The sequence below is a fragment of the Cyprinus carpio genome, chromosome A22 (assembly GCF_018340385.1).
Source record: "Cyprinus carpio isolate SPL01 chromosome A22, ASM1834038v1, whole genome shotgun sequence".
NCBI classification, from domain to species: Eukaryota; Metazoa; Chordata; class Actinopteri; order Cypriniformes; family Cyprinidae; genus Cyprinus; species Cyprinus carpio.
The window spans coordinates 8,953,900-8,968,365 of record NC_056593.1 but is presented as its reverse complement, the minus strand read 5'-3'; the positions used below and the strand labels follow the sequence as shown (position 1 = coordinate 8,968,365).

The window sequence follows — 14,466 nt, the reverse complement described above, 5'->3', positions numbered from 1 at the left end:
CATATTAGCAGAAAGCAGCAACTCCAACAAACAGCATAGACAAGACATTTAAAAGACGGGAAGAGCTCTTCACAAAACGTAGGGGCGAACAAAACTTGACATGATGGACCGGAAGATCAAGACAGAAGCCCGCATGCAAGTCACAAAGAAGATCCGGTCTCTGACGCGCCTTCGCAAGTCCACATTTAGCACTAATGTGAAAGTTTGGGATCCTGCAAGAGACATTTAATACAAAAGTTGGTCTTTAAGACGCTCTCAAGGCTTTATTTTTCATGTTTGAATTATTAATTAAACAATTAACAATTTAAATCAAAAAAGTTTCTGTTACCAATTATGCACACAATACATATTGAGTACACGCATAACCCTCTTTTCCGGGCCTCTTGGATGTAGAAGTGCATGAACTCGCGACCAAAACATCTCCGGTCTTCTTCTTGCATCATCCTCTTTTAAGTCAGGAGAGTCACATCATATGTCAAAGGATTGTCTCTGTAAATTCACAAACCTGCAGAATGAGCATTTTTAAACTTCGTAATCATTTGTAAAATGCACAAGCATGCAAACAGGATGCTTCACCAATGCTTAGCACTCAGTCCCAAGAACGCAATTTGCATTCTTGCATGAAATAGATTCCGGGGTTTCCTATAGAATTTTTTTTTTTTTTTTTTTATTGGTCCCCAATGACACTCTACAAATTGAACAATACTTTTAGTGCTTAACCTGAGGTTGCTCATGTCCTCCATAAGTGGGAGGAATGTCTCGTAGTTTATTTTTGCTCAGAACTAGCGTGTTCAGACTTTGCATAGACTGATATTGTCTGGCAGGTACTCTAGTTCATTTCTTGGGAGCCACAGGTGTGAAGTTTCTCCATTTCTAAATTGTGGACATGTTTATAGGATTTATTACAAAATCTTGTAGTTCTGTTAGTACTAACCACCTCCCAGAACAAAGATAATGATCTGAAGTTGCTTGTAGTTTAGTATTGTTATTTTACCTGTGAATATCTTCTGGCAAACTTTCCAACCTGTTGCTGCCCATGTCTAGCCACTCTAGAGAAGTGACCTTTTTTTTTTTTTTTTGTTGACACACACAATCTGGACTGGTGGTGAATTTGGTTCATGGAGAGGTCCAAGTGATACAGCTTCTTTAGATTGCTAAGCTAAGGAAATTAGATCTAAGTAAGTCCCAGGCACGTAGGTATATATATAGTTTTAAAGACCAAATATGTGGTGTATACATGTGTTCAATGTTATTTGATACCTGAGTAGGCAACTCATCCAGATCTTCGTTCATTGCAGAACCCCCCCCCCCCCCCCACTTCCCGTTTCTCCAGATTTTCACAGCAACCAAGTTCTTCTGGTACGTAGCTTACTCTGTATATAGCTCAACAACAGCTCTCGTAACCGAGTTAGTTTGCCTGTTAGTTATAAGAGCATATCTGAGAGTTTACTTAGGCTAAAGACCAAGAGAGTCCCAAAGTTTTTGCCAAATGACTACACCACGTTTTTATACTGACCAATTTCTTTGGTAATTTCGGTTAACTGAATTGCGAGACAAGTTCAAGCCTTATGAGACTCCTTCCCAAAACTTGAGATGAACTGTGTTATTTTTTGACGTCCGATTTCGGTGTAACTGCCATTCTTGGATCTTGTGGGAAGACGTTGACCCATACCTGCGAGGACAGAGTCTGCACACAAGAGTGGCTTGTGGAAAACCAATATGCTCCGATTAGCCGAAAACTCCCTTCTCCCCTCCTCCCACCAATCATTCAAGTCCAGTAGGCTGTTGTCTATATCTGCCAAATTACACAGGTAAGTTTGGAAAGCATTGTTTTTCTAACTCTTTTTCTTTTAGGAAGTCTGAGGTGTCCAATCCTGTTTCCTGGAGGGCAACCTTGCTGCAGAGTTCAAGAACTCCTACCTCAATATAGCAAACTGAATCAACGGTCCTCCAAAATGATGTGTACAAACCTAAGCAGGTGCGTTGGAGCAGGTTTGGAAGCTAACCTTTGCAGGAGCTCCAGAAGCCAGCCTTGGATGCTTTTGCTCTAATCCCTCCCCTAAACCCTAGCAATTCAAGTCAGTTATTATTTGTCTAGCGCTTGTTTTACGAGACATGATCATTGCCAAAGCCACCTTTACAGAAAATTAACGTTCTACAATATTTAGTAGTAGTAGTTTTATCAGTGGTGACTGTCGTTTTATGTGTATTAGGTGTATATCATCGTCCCAAAGGTGGTCCAAACCATTTTTTCTGGAGGGTACAGTGTGCCTGCGTTAGCTGTTAAAACCTAATTAAAACAAACCCTGAACCACCTAATAAACTGGTTCTCGTGCTGGACGCAACACCCTTTTCCTCCAAAGTTTAAGCGTCCAACCTTTGATTAAACATCTGAGAACAAATAGTCAATGTCTGCAGGAAATTCTGCAGGAAGGTGTACCATTCCAGGCCTGGACCTGGACATCGGTGCCAAGTGTAGGTTGACAACATTTCCATTCAGCTCCTCTTTGGGACAAGACATATATATATATAATATTATATAGATATATATATATATATATCGGTATTATATTATATATATATATGCTATATATTAATCTCTATATAGATATTAGATGTTCTGTATATATGTCAATGATGCACCTTGCTCTCTAGATGACAGACTGGATTTTAATTTAATTTTATCTCAAAGTCCAAAGCATAAAAATGCTGTACCTTCCACTCCTCATTGTCAATACGCAGGAGGACACGTCCATTCTTATGCTCACAACGTTTTCCTTTAGCTTGGCCAAAGTGATCCGATCCCTCCCACAGGGGAATACTCCCCCCCAGGTCACCCTCGCCCAAGATGTTGAATTGTCAAAAACTTTCTTTTGACTAAATCTGTTTAATGGAGGATTCCATGATACATGACGTGGGTTCTCAAACTTGTTTCGTCAGGATGCCAGGATTTAACTTGGACATCATAGTGGTGACCCGACAACAGTATCCAAATCCAAAAATACACATTTGATGCAGTATGCTATGCATTGCTTTTTTTATTTATTTATTTTTATTTTATTTATATTTTTTTACCTTGCATAGTTTTAGTTCATGGTTTTAAAGGATGAAGCTCCCTTTGCCATGTTGGCAAAATTTGACTAGCTCTCTACCAAGTAAAAATTGAACGTATAGCGGTTGAGTGAGACTCTAGACCTTTAATGCTGAAAAGTATTTTCAACATATATCCCAACTTATCATGAATTTTATGAGTATGTTTCATACGTTAAGTAACCTGCAATGCTTTTTTGCCTCACGACCACCACCCCCCCCCACAAAATACTTGAGATAAATTACTTTTAAAATAAATCATTCATGGCCCCCCACGGCCCCCCCCCGACCCTGGGATACATGACATAACTGGACGATACCTACCAACCTCTCACTCAACTGTCTACTCTATGCTCGCTCGGTCGTCTCAGCTTAATCTTTGCATTTTCTTTATCCTTGGTTTCCCAACAGAGCATGATAGAAGTTTCAACTTCACACAGCAGGACCGTGACCCCCGTAAGGATGATACAGAGCCCCAAATAATCACCTCACTTCCACAGTGTGTATGACGAGGGAAGCCAGATCAGCTATTTGATAAACCGGCCAGGAAAAAGCATGCGCGGCATGTTTGTTTTGTTTTGATATGACAGGGCACATTTGAATTAGTACTAAGGTAAACATTGCTCCTGTGATTGACACATGTAAAAAACTGAGAATGTTTTGAATTAGATTGTGACCTTCCACTCGCATTGGGTCATATTGTCGTTCCAGCGTCTGGGTACAATGATTTTATACCAGGTTTAGCTCCCATTTGAATATGAATAATATAGTCACCAATGCGTACAATTCCCTCTGACTATATGCTAGTAAGTGTGATCGGTGTTGAAAACGAATGCGCTTTGACGTAATATCCACTCAGTGTTTTGGATCACAAGGTTGTGCCATCGTGAAGCGTAACCTCTGGCCAATGGCTATATTAAACCAGAGGCAACACTGAATAGTGTTGTCACAAGCTCAAAGTTGGCACACAAGAGCAGCTGCTCCCACTTTTGCATGCTTTACCAACCCAGACGGCATTTAAGAATATTAGCCACCATTAACCTGATTACAATGAAGCTTAGGACCGTTTCATAAACAGTGTTGTTAGATTAGTATACATTTGTATACTTACGGGAGCCGTTGGAATGCGTTGCTGAGGCTGATTGGATGACGAACGTTCTGAGGTGTCCAAGTATTTTCAGGGAACCGACAACGGCGAACGTAGTTCCAGGGAGCCTCACGGGGACCATCATTACAGTGTCCATATCAATTTGCATAGCTAACTGTAATAAGGAAAATTAGCATACAGTCCGGCTACCTAGGTCTTCGTTTCACATCAAAGCTCTTTCTTTCTTTCGCTTCTCCGTTTGTACCGCTGTCTTCTCGCTCTCATCTTTCTAATAACTTTAATTTATAACTGCCATTATTTTTTCTTTTTTTTTTTTGCATGCTATCAACGGCTCAAGCCTCCATTATCAAGACTTTAAAATGAACGTTTTGGACGACCAGTCGGAAGTAGGCGTGGGGTGAGATGCGGAAGAAATGGTCGCTACTCCAATAGCGCAGTTAAGTACCAAAACGACCGAATCCCTTTTAAATTGTCATCTGATCGCATTGTCTGTGAGGGTGTGGTAACCATAGTAATAATCGGAAATAATTGACACGACGGTCCATTGATTAATTGTAGGAGACTTCGAAAAATAATGCACACCTGAGGTGTAACGCCCACTCCGATCAGCACCGTCCGGTGATTGCATTATGTTCCTAACTAATGTCAGGCTGCTGAGCAGGCGTCAATTATTCCTTACGTATAACGTGGCTGCTGCCTTTAGTAGAAATGTTTAAATGTTTAGTAACTGAATTAAAAAAAAAAAAAAAAAAGGTAATACAAACAATTTTCACTCATGAAGTTTGGTGTGCTTGTAATTTTGACAGTCCCTAATTACAAAGAAATAGCAAGTAGGATTGATTTAAACATGAAATTTTGAAGTAGAAGAAAGAACTGTGAATGAATAGCCATTTTCCATTTTCTCTGTAAAAATTCTTCCAAATAAATTGTTTTAGCTAAAATTTAAGAACACATTCTTAAGGTTATTTATTTCTATACAAATGATGAACAACCTACTTTACTGGGCATAATGTCGCTTACATAAAACTGTACTTTAATTCCAGTTTAACCAGTTACAGTTACTCTTTATACACTGCAAAACAAAATGCAAACAGCAATATTAATAATAAGATCTGTTTTTATAGATATATTCAGTGTGAATGTGTCTGCCAAGAGGGAGATCCTCCAGATGGCTCTACTGGAGCAGTTCACCAACACCCGAATCCTTCAGCTGGCCGATGGCCACGTAACAGACCAGCTTATATCGATCATACAGCAGCCTTCCTTTACAGCTGTGTTTTCATTATACAGTCAGACAGCTCTTTGGAAGATGCATGAGCATGAGCAGCTTGTACTCGAACAGTCTCCATGTCTTTCATCAACAAGGTGTTTGATTAATTTCATGAGCTCGGTCCAGGGAGAAGTGTCTTTCTGGGATGGTAACCTGTCCCTTGATAGTGAATGAGCTTCTCGTCTTGGTCTGGTAACTTTCTGGCCTCTCGGTTCTTTCTTCATCATCCAGGTTGAGCTGCATCTCCTTGGGATGGGGGATCTGTGATGATGTCCTGCTTTTCCTTTGAGGTTCTTCCTTGGAACGTTTTCCATCTTATGGTGCTTTTCATTTTTCTCCTGGGGTCCCTTCAGCTGTTTCCTCCTCTTTCTTTTTGTTTAATTAGATACATAAATATAATTGTTACTGTCAGTTATCCAATGAAAAGGTCAATATCTAGTATGTATGTTGCAGCCAACGTCTTCTTCTTTTATCTTATGCTACACCATTAATTTGATCATAAATACATTTAAAAACAGCAATATTGTGAGATATTACAATTTAAAGAACCTGTTTTCTATTTTAATATATTTTAAAATGTAAAATTATTCCCTGATGCCAAAGCTGGATTTTTTTGCAATCACTACTCCAGTCTTCAGTGTCACATGATCCTTCAGAAATCATTATAATATGCTAATTTGATGCACATGAAATGTTTATTTTTATCAATGTTGAAAAAAACAGTTAATATTTTTAGAAACCGTGATATCATTTTTTTTCCCTTTTGAGTAGAAAGCTAAAAAAAAAAGAACATTTATTTGAAATATAAATCTTTCGTATTCACCATCATCATTTAAAGCATCCTTGCTGAATATGTGCTAATAAAATAAATAAAAAAAATCTTACTGACCCCAAACATGCATATTACAGATTAAATAGTTTTTATAGATAATTTTATTCTTAAAAAACTGGATGTCAGATTATTGTAAATTAACAATAATAATGGAGGAAAATAATGTTATATCAAGATTTAGTTTTTAATTTTGCAAATATTCTGCTAATTTAAATCAAGATTTTTTAAATTTGCCATTGTATTATTTCTATTATCATTGTTACAATCCATAATCCAGAATTAAATCAAGTTTTTCTAACGCTGTTGCACCAAACTTTAAATCATACATTTATGGTGTAAAGTTACATTCAAATTATTTGATCAGTTTTAGTTTATAGTAAACCGTAGAATACAATTAATCCTGTTATATGAGAAAGTCTTACCTGCATGTTCTTTCTGTAAAAGAGCTTAGCTAAAACCCCTTTTAGTTTGTGTTCAAGGGCCTAAAGGACCAGGGATTTAAAACACCAGGGGCTTTAGAATGCGACACAAGCTCCACCCCCTGCTGAAGCTCTGTTTGACTTGTCTAAGGATCATAAATCTTATAAAATTCACCAGCGGTACTCATACCAGCTCCTGGAGTTCAGCCGTGTTTTGAGATGGAATAGTAAGACTGCTTACTGCTGAGAAACTCTTCCTCAAATGTACAATTTATTAAAACGCTGTTCCGTTGTAATTCACCACACTCTCCCAACAATCCCTCAAGGAAACTCCCATTATTCATGATTGGCAGAACATTATGCTCCAAGCAAGAATCATCACACCAGAGAAGAAGATGAGAGGAAGTATCAGTACAGATTCCCCACAGCCAGTTTTGAATCACATATATTTCCATTTTGCTTTTTAAAAACACTGGAGTGGAAAGAAAAAGCACTTTTTTGCTTATTTTTTGGAGGGTAACAATTTCATAAGATGAACCCCATACCTATTTCTTAATGTTATCCACTAACAAATATCACGTTCATAGCTGATTTTTAAAAACCCTTGTGCAACACCATTAGAGATTTTACAGTATTTAGAAAGTTTATATACAAAAAAATCACAGGGTACGTTTTCATATTGCTACATTGAGTTCATATTGTCTAACATTCAACAATTCAACAAATAGTTTTTTCTGGTCGATGTAACACTCTGATGTCAGTAAAGCAAACAAGAGGACAGGATTTAAGAAGAAAAACAACAAAAAAAAAAAAAAAAAAAAAAAAAAAAATTTAATAATAATAATTAAATAATACAAAAAAAAAAAAAAAAAGTTATAAAAAAAAAAAAAAGCTGTTTAGCTTTATGACGTTGTGGAAGTGTTCTTCAGTCATGATGGAAACCAATGGCTCCAAATAGCTTAGTTGGCCCAGTAACGAAAAAATCTTTAGTGTTGGGAGACGGAGTCTAGATGTGCTTTCTACTTCAGATCCAGGACCATGGAAGAGGGGGTTTTCCAGGTACGATCTCCACAGGGTTGAGAGGAAACGACAACAGGGTTGCTCCGTCGATGATCCGGTGGTCGGCGGACCAGCTCACATTCATGATGTGTGCTTTCACTACCTCGCCCTTGTGGTTGAACCGGGGCAGCGCCTGTGGAGAACGCAAAAAAAATTTGCACGCAAAATTAAAAACTGGGCTGCGTTCTAAAAACTAGTGTGCTGCCTTGGTGCCTGCATAGGCAGCATACTAACTGAAACAGAACCTCACTGATTTTGAAAGTTATATATCTGCAGCAACTCTGTGGGTCACAAAACTGTTCGCAACTGATTCCAAATGAGTTTAGCGTTAGCATGTTGCTAAGCTAACTGAGGAATATTGTAGTACGTGTTAAAACATATATAACACACAAATATTGAGTAACATTAAACTATAAATTAATATTTTACTGAGTAAATAATTATGTAAATTCGTCATATTGGCTTTGTCATCCAATTTTGGTATTTTTTTTTTACACTAATCTTGTTGCAAAGCATTATGGGATTGGCTAAACATGTATGTGATTCTACCTTAGTTCTTCGCCAAAATTCTGTACATCTTAGACGACAACAAAAACCTTTTTTAAAAGCCTTATGTTGGAGCGCACTTGTTTTTCCTACATAGGTAGAAAAAATGTTTGCCTACATAGGGAACTCGCTAGTTTTGGAAAAGAGCCGCAGACAAAATGTATAATAAAAAATAAACTTCAAACGAATCTCAATTCAAAAAATCTAAACAATTATGAAAAGATATTACAATGCTAGTATAGAAAACAGCAAGAATGCAGCGAACTGGTCCGTGAGTATCGGAACAAACCAAACTATGTTTTCTGACATATATGCCCAATTCTCATCTCGCAAAACTACATAGTGCAAATTATTAGTAAATTGGAATTTTATTGCAAAATTTTACCTGGATCTTTCCAAGAGCACCAATGGCAACCTCAGGCGGGTAATATGACCGGCTTTTGCATAGGTTCTCCAATCTGTCAACAACCACGACGTTGTGTTACGTAATTTCCATTGTGTAGCTAGCTACAACAGTTACCACTACATTAAAGGAGCAAACAAAGGTCGTCCTGCAGTGTTCTTTAACTTACCGATCCAATGTTTGAGAGCGTGAACGTTGCCCTCCCGTGAGGTCGGTGGTCCCCAGCTGCCCTGCCGCTCCCAACGTCTGCAGGCGGTTGAGCTCCACTGCGATTTCAAAGACACTGAGACATCTGTACGTTCTTCACATTGGGAACTAGAAGTCCTTGACTGGTATCCATCGCCAGTCCGATGTTATGAGCAGCCTGGAGGAGGAAGAGCAATCAATGATCTAGCTCGACTGAATTCAAAGTATCTTTATTTAGAGGGAAACTGTACCTTATAGGTGATATTTGTGCAGTTTTCATCCAAAGAAGAGTTGAGAATGGGAAAATGGAGGAGAGCAAGAGAGGCTGCCTGTTTGTGAAGAAGATACTTATATTAAAACCAGGCATAATTGGAGTTTTTGCACACCACAAATCCACTTTTATACCTTGATGAAGAACGGCATGTAGCTGAGCTTGGACTCCTCGGACTCAGCCAGGCCTTTCAGCTCTGAGCGCAACCGGATCAACAGGCTTAGATCCACTTCGTCTTTATAACCAAAGTGAGGGATCTTCAGGGCTGCTGCCATAGTCTTTACCATCGCCTTCTGAAAGCCTTTGTTTGAAAAAAATAAAATCAGTGACAATTCTGCCAAATCATGCTGTTCACACTAGATTTTCAACTTAATGTTAGCTTGTTGATAAGCTAAAACTACGCCAAAATTATAGTATGCGTGAAAAATTTTTAACTTAAAAATACACACAAATACTGTGTAAAATGAACTAGACTGAACTACTAATTTTAATATCTTTCTTGTACTAAGTGAATAATCATGTTAAATCATCATTTTGGCTCTATCGGCTTTTATTTGACTCTATTTTGGATTTTATCGCAATGTATGTGATTTAATTTACTAAGCGTACATTACTGTTAAAATAGTCGTAACTGATCTTGCCTTCTGAAAAGCCTTTGTTACACAAAGAAGAAAAAAATCTTGCAGGTCATGCAAATTGTGTTGTTTACAATGAATCAATCAAGTTTAACGTTAGCATGTTGCTAAGCTAACTCCAAAATACCTGTAGTATGCATTAAAATACATAACACACAAAAATTTGTACAATTATCTAAAGTTGAACTACTCCTTTTTAATATTTTTCTTTACTGAGGTGAATAATTAAAGTCATCATAGTGGCGTTTGTCTGTCATTTTAGATTTTATACACTTAACTTGATGCAATGCATTACGGGATTGGCTAAGCATGCATTTGATTCTAGTCTTAACCATAGCCTTCTGAAAAGTCTTTGTTCAAAATAAAAACATTTTTACATTTTTTATTCTTGCCTGAGAGCAAGCGAGTTCTCACTTCCAGTACTCGCGCCCCTGCTCTGCACATTTTATATTGTTCTCTTATCACTTCAGACGTTTGTTCTATTCCAACGTAAGTGCCCTGTGAAGTGGACATCATCTCAGGATATTCCGCCATGATTCCAGTTCGAGGTGAACGTATATGTTCCATTCAAAGTGCACTGAAGTGTGCGAGACGTGAATTTAAATTTTATATGATACAGAGGTATATGATGTCACACTTGTCTGTGTGTTGAAGACGTTGCACAGCGCAAAATCCGTGAATTAATGTTTCGAAGTGAGGTAAACTTCAACAGATTTCCCTGCTTGGGGAGTAGGAAGCAATGAACCCTGTGTAGGGGACCATGTCAATGGGAACCACAGTTTCATGCACGGAGCTCACTTCTGAAGGACTGGAATTGAGGACCGCTGGCCTTACAGCCAAAAATTACTGCTGGACAAAATTTTACCCATCGCCTTCCTGAAAGCTCTTCTTTGAAAAAGGTATGCGACCTGAATCAACTTCTGAATCAAAACACACAAGCAAACAAACCTTTAATGGGTTCCATGTGGTCTTTGCCTGTGGAAGGACAGGTTTAGGGGATCACAGGAGTGGGTTATACTAGGTGCACTCATCTTCCTCTTTAGGGCTTTGCAGCTGGAGTTTGAAGGTGCTACAGCCGCTGGAGGAGGAGGACGAATCTCCTGGAAGGGTGCTGGGGGGTAAGATTGCCCCCGTCACGGCTGGCTATTGAAGTTCAGGATGTCTTCTTGAGAATGCGGCCGTCTTTTCCCAGTGCCGACGACTTCGCTTAATTTAATTCTGCGAGGCAAAGATTTTTGATGATAAGATGGACCAATTGTTGTGATTTTTGTTATTGAGAAAACAGCACAAAAATCCTCAGGAGATCTAATATGCTGCACACTTCACCCTCAGCACTTGTGGCCATCAGCAACACCAATATATTCTCCAACTATGTGATGCTGACAGGCTGGCCATTTATCTAACACTCTCCAAAGAGGATGTATGTGACTGTCTACATAGAAACAAGCTGCCATCTCATGACCCTCATTTAAAGGGCTACTGCGCTGCCTAGCAACTTCCAGTGCTGATGCAAGAGTTTATGACCCCCGATGACAATAGCTAAAGACCACCTCCCACTGATGCTGACGCCATGCTCTGTTTGATTTTACCTACTCTCAGAGTCTCCTTTAAATGACCTTATAATTTTTTGGGTGACATTGAATATTCAGTGGGAAATGATGTAGGCAAGGGCTTGATTTAATGCCTCAGTATTTGATTTATTTACTTTATATTATTTTTTTTATTTGCATAATGTTGTGTATATCTAAGTTTCTGAGAAACAGAATAATCATAATAATAAATTGTATTATATACATATATGTTACATTAAAAAAACTGTTCAAATACATCAGATTATGAAGAAAAATGTTAAAGATGTGGTCTTTGTGCAATATATATATATATATATACATTGTATAGATCATTAGATTTTATTTTTATAATGTTTAATGTATTCAGTTTTGTTATTGTCAACTAAAACACTAATAACTCCACACATTTTTTTTTTTACTTTAAACCGGTTTTAGTACAAGATATATTTTATATTATCATTACATATATTTTATTTTTTATAATTAAATGTATTTCTGAGTTACAAAAAAAAAAGAACGAATTTAATGCAAAGGAAATTTTACGGAAAAAAAAACTATATATTTTATATATTTAATAGTATTTTTTATAATGTGCTGTATACACTTAACTACAAAATATGAAAAAAATATCTTGCACTTACTTGAAATAAAGCTTAACTGACAAAATATGATAAATATTATATGAGAAACTTTAAAATGCAAACACCTAAAAATGAGCTATGTTGACTTGGTAAACTAACTGAAACCAAAATAAGTTAAAGTTACTAAAATGACTAAAAACTTGTAAATAAAATATAAAAAAAATTGACACTAAAAACTAGTTTTAAAAAGCAAAAACTATAAAAATGACAACAGCAAATTACAAAACAAACTTACAAAACTAAATTCAAATTTCAAATCCAACCTGAAAAACCTTAGACCAAAAGCTAATTCAAGATATTAGTACTAAGACAATATATTTAAATACTAAAAAAAACCAGATAGGTTTCATGTGAAAATTATTATTAATTTGATAACTACTAATGTATTTTTTATATTAATAAAATATATTTATATTCATTGATATCTATATAATTGGATGTTATACTATATATGTATACTACGATATATGGTTATACTTACTATATCATATATATATATCGTTATAGATATTAAATACATAAACATTTTACACACACAACGGACTATATATATATATATATATATATCTTATATATATATATATAGATATGGAGATATAATTTATTTATGTATACAGTATAACACAACACACATATGTACAAGTATATTATATAATGTATATATATATATAATATAATATACAAATCCGTGTGAACCTAATCCGAAAACAACCATGTTCTTTTTCCGGTGGCCTAAGCGTCGGAAAGCAGGGGTGTGCCTGAGTCTTGTGACATTGATGTCTCTGGCGTGCGTGTGCTCCTCGTTGAGGACATGGCGGGCCGTCTCACTCACATCTCCTGAGGCACCCTCCACTGCACAAGCAGACAGGCTAAAACACTGCCTGAATCAATACTAAAAGGTCAGGTCCTTCTACTTCTAAAAAATACCCTTCAAATTACTTTACCTTGACCCGCTTCCGTATTCAATGTCAATGAGAGGTTTGGATACACGGGCGATGGAATTTTTCGACGATGAAAGTAGAGGTTTACGACTGATTCCATCATAAACGGATGGGTGATGGTGAACAGACGCCTTTGTCACTCTGGGACTTCACCGATGCGGTCAAAAAACTGAGACACTTGGTACGCTTCTTTCGAGCTTCCTGATGATGACAAAACAGATAATGGCGACCTCTGCTCGGTGGTATATTTGTACGTGTCAAAAAAAGACCTCAAAACTTGACCATTCTTTGGACAGGTCACCTCCATAATGAACTCTCGATATAATGAGAGCTTGAACTGCAAAACTGGTCTTGCTGCAAACTGCAATAAGCAGCATAAAGTGCTATAAATACAGCCATCTAATAAGATACACAGAGATGTTAATAATTAAATAAATGATAATCACCATATCCTTATGCGAAAGAACCGATGCTGTTGTGCCAGCGGATGAGGGAATATGAGTGGGGGCGGGATACAAAGGCAAAAGCTGTCGGACCGTGTTTGAGCAGCAATGTCTGTGCAGGCGAGCAGAGACCTAAACAAAAATGACACGCAACAAAAACATTGAGTCAGGAGTCTTTTCTCGATGGGTTGCAGCATATGCTCGCAAAATTACAGCAACAAAGACCACAATAGTGTTGCAATGAAAATCATCACTGCGGGAGACCAGCTTAATGTCTGAGAAAAAAGGCTGTGTATAACAAGTACAATAATTAATAAAAATAATCATAATAATCATTTATTTAAATATAATAATAAATGCACAATTATGCACAAAAATTAATTGTATTAATAAATATCAGTAAATACTATATATTACTTAAAATTTAATATATTAATTAACCTGCATGCAGGCATAGATTAAAGGAATATTTACACAAGGTGGTCTCATACAACATAATTTCTTTATAAACTATAAATACCTATTCGTTTCTTAGTTATAATATACAATTATACACGCATCTATCTAGACATAAAATGCTATGTAAACGATAAATGTTATAAATTATATAGACTACAGCAAACTACACTCTTACCTATTTGGAAAAAAACAAAATACATAATTTCTAAATTTTATTTAGAGATATCCAATACATAGCAGTTAGATATAACTAATTATTAATAAAATGTAGAACATTTACACTCGCCTCATAGTATTTACACTAGAACAATTAGATGCTCGTCATACTTTTCTGATGGCTGATTTTAACAGTTTTCTTGGTGTTTAATATTGGGCAACTATCAACACACATCATGCAGGTCCAGTTTCTTCTTCAAGGTGTTGATAAGCTGCAGGATGCTAGTGTTCTCAAGTCTTCCGTTTGGTAGTCACTTACAAACGCTTGAATCGCATTTAAACGGCCTCTTAAATGTCACTTGTGAACTGTTTATGTCATTGCAATTGTTAAGATGCGATGAAAAACTAAAAGGTTTGAAAAAACATACCAGGCGTC

At 36.8% G+C, this 14,466-nt stretch overlaps 2 pseudogenes; both read right to left on the bottom strand.

Annotated features, from left to right (window-relative positions):
- Positions 1 to 4: 4 nt before the first annotated feature.
- On the bottom strand, positions 5 to 4,319 carry LOC122135011 (annotated as a pseudogene).
- Positions 4,320 to 7,691: 3,372 nt separating this feature from the next.
- LOC122135010 lies at positions 7,692 to 13,072 on the bottom strand (annotated as a pseudogene).
- Between the last annotated feature and the right edge of the window lie 1,394 nt (positions 13,073 to 14,466).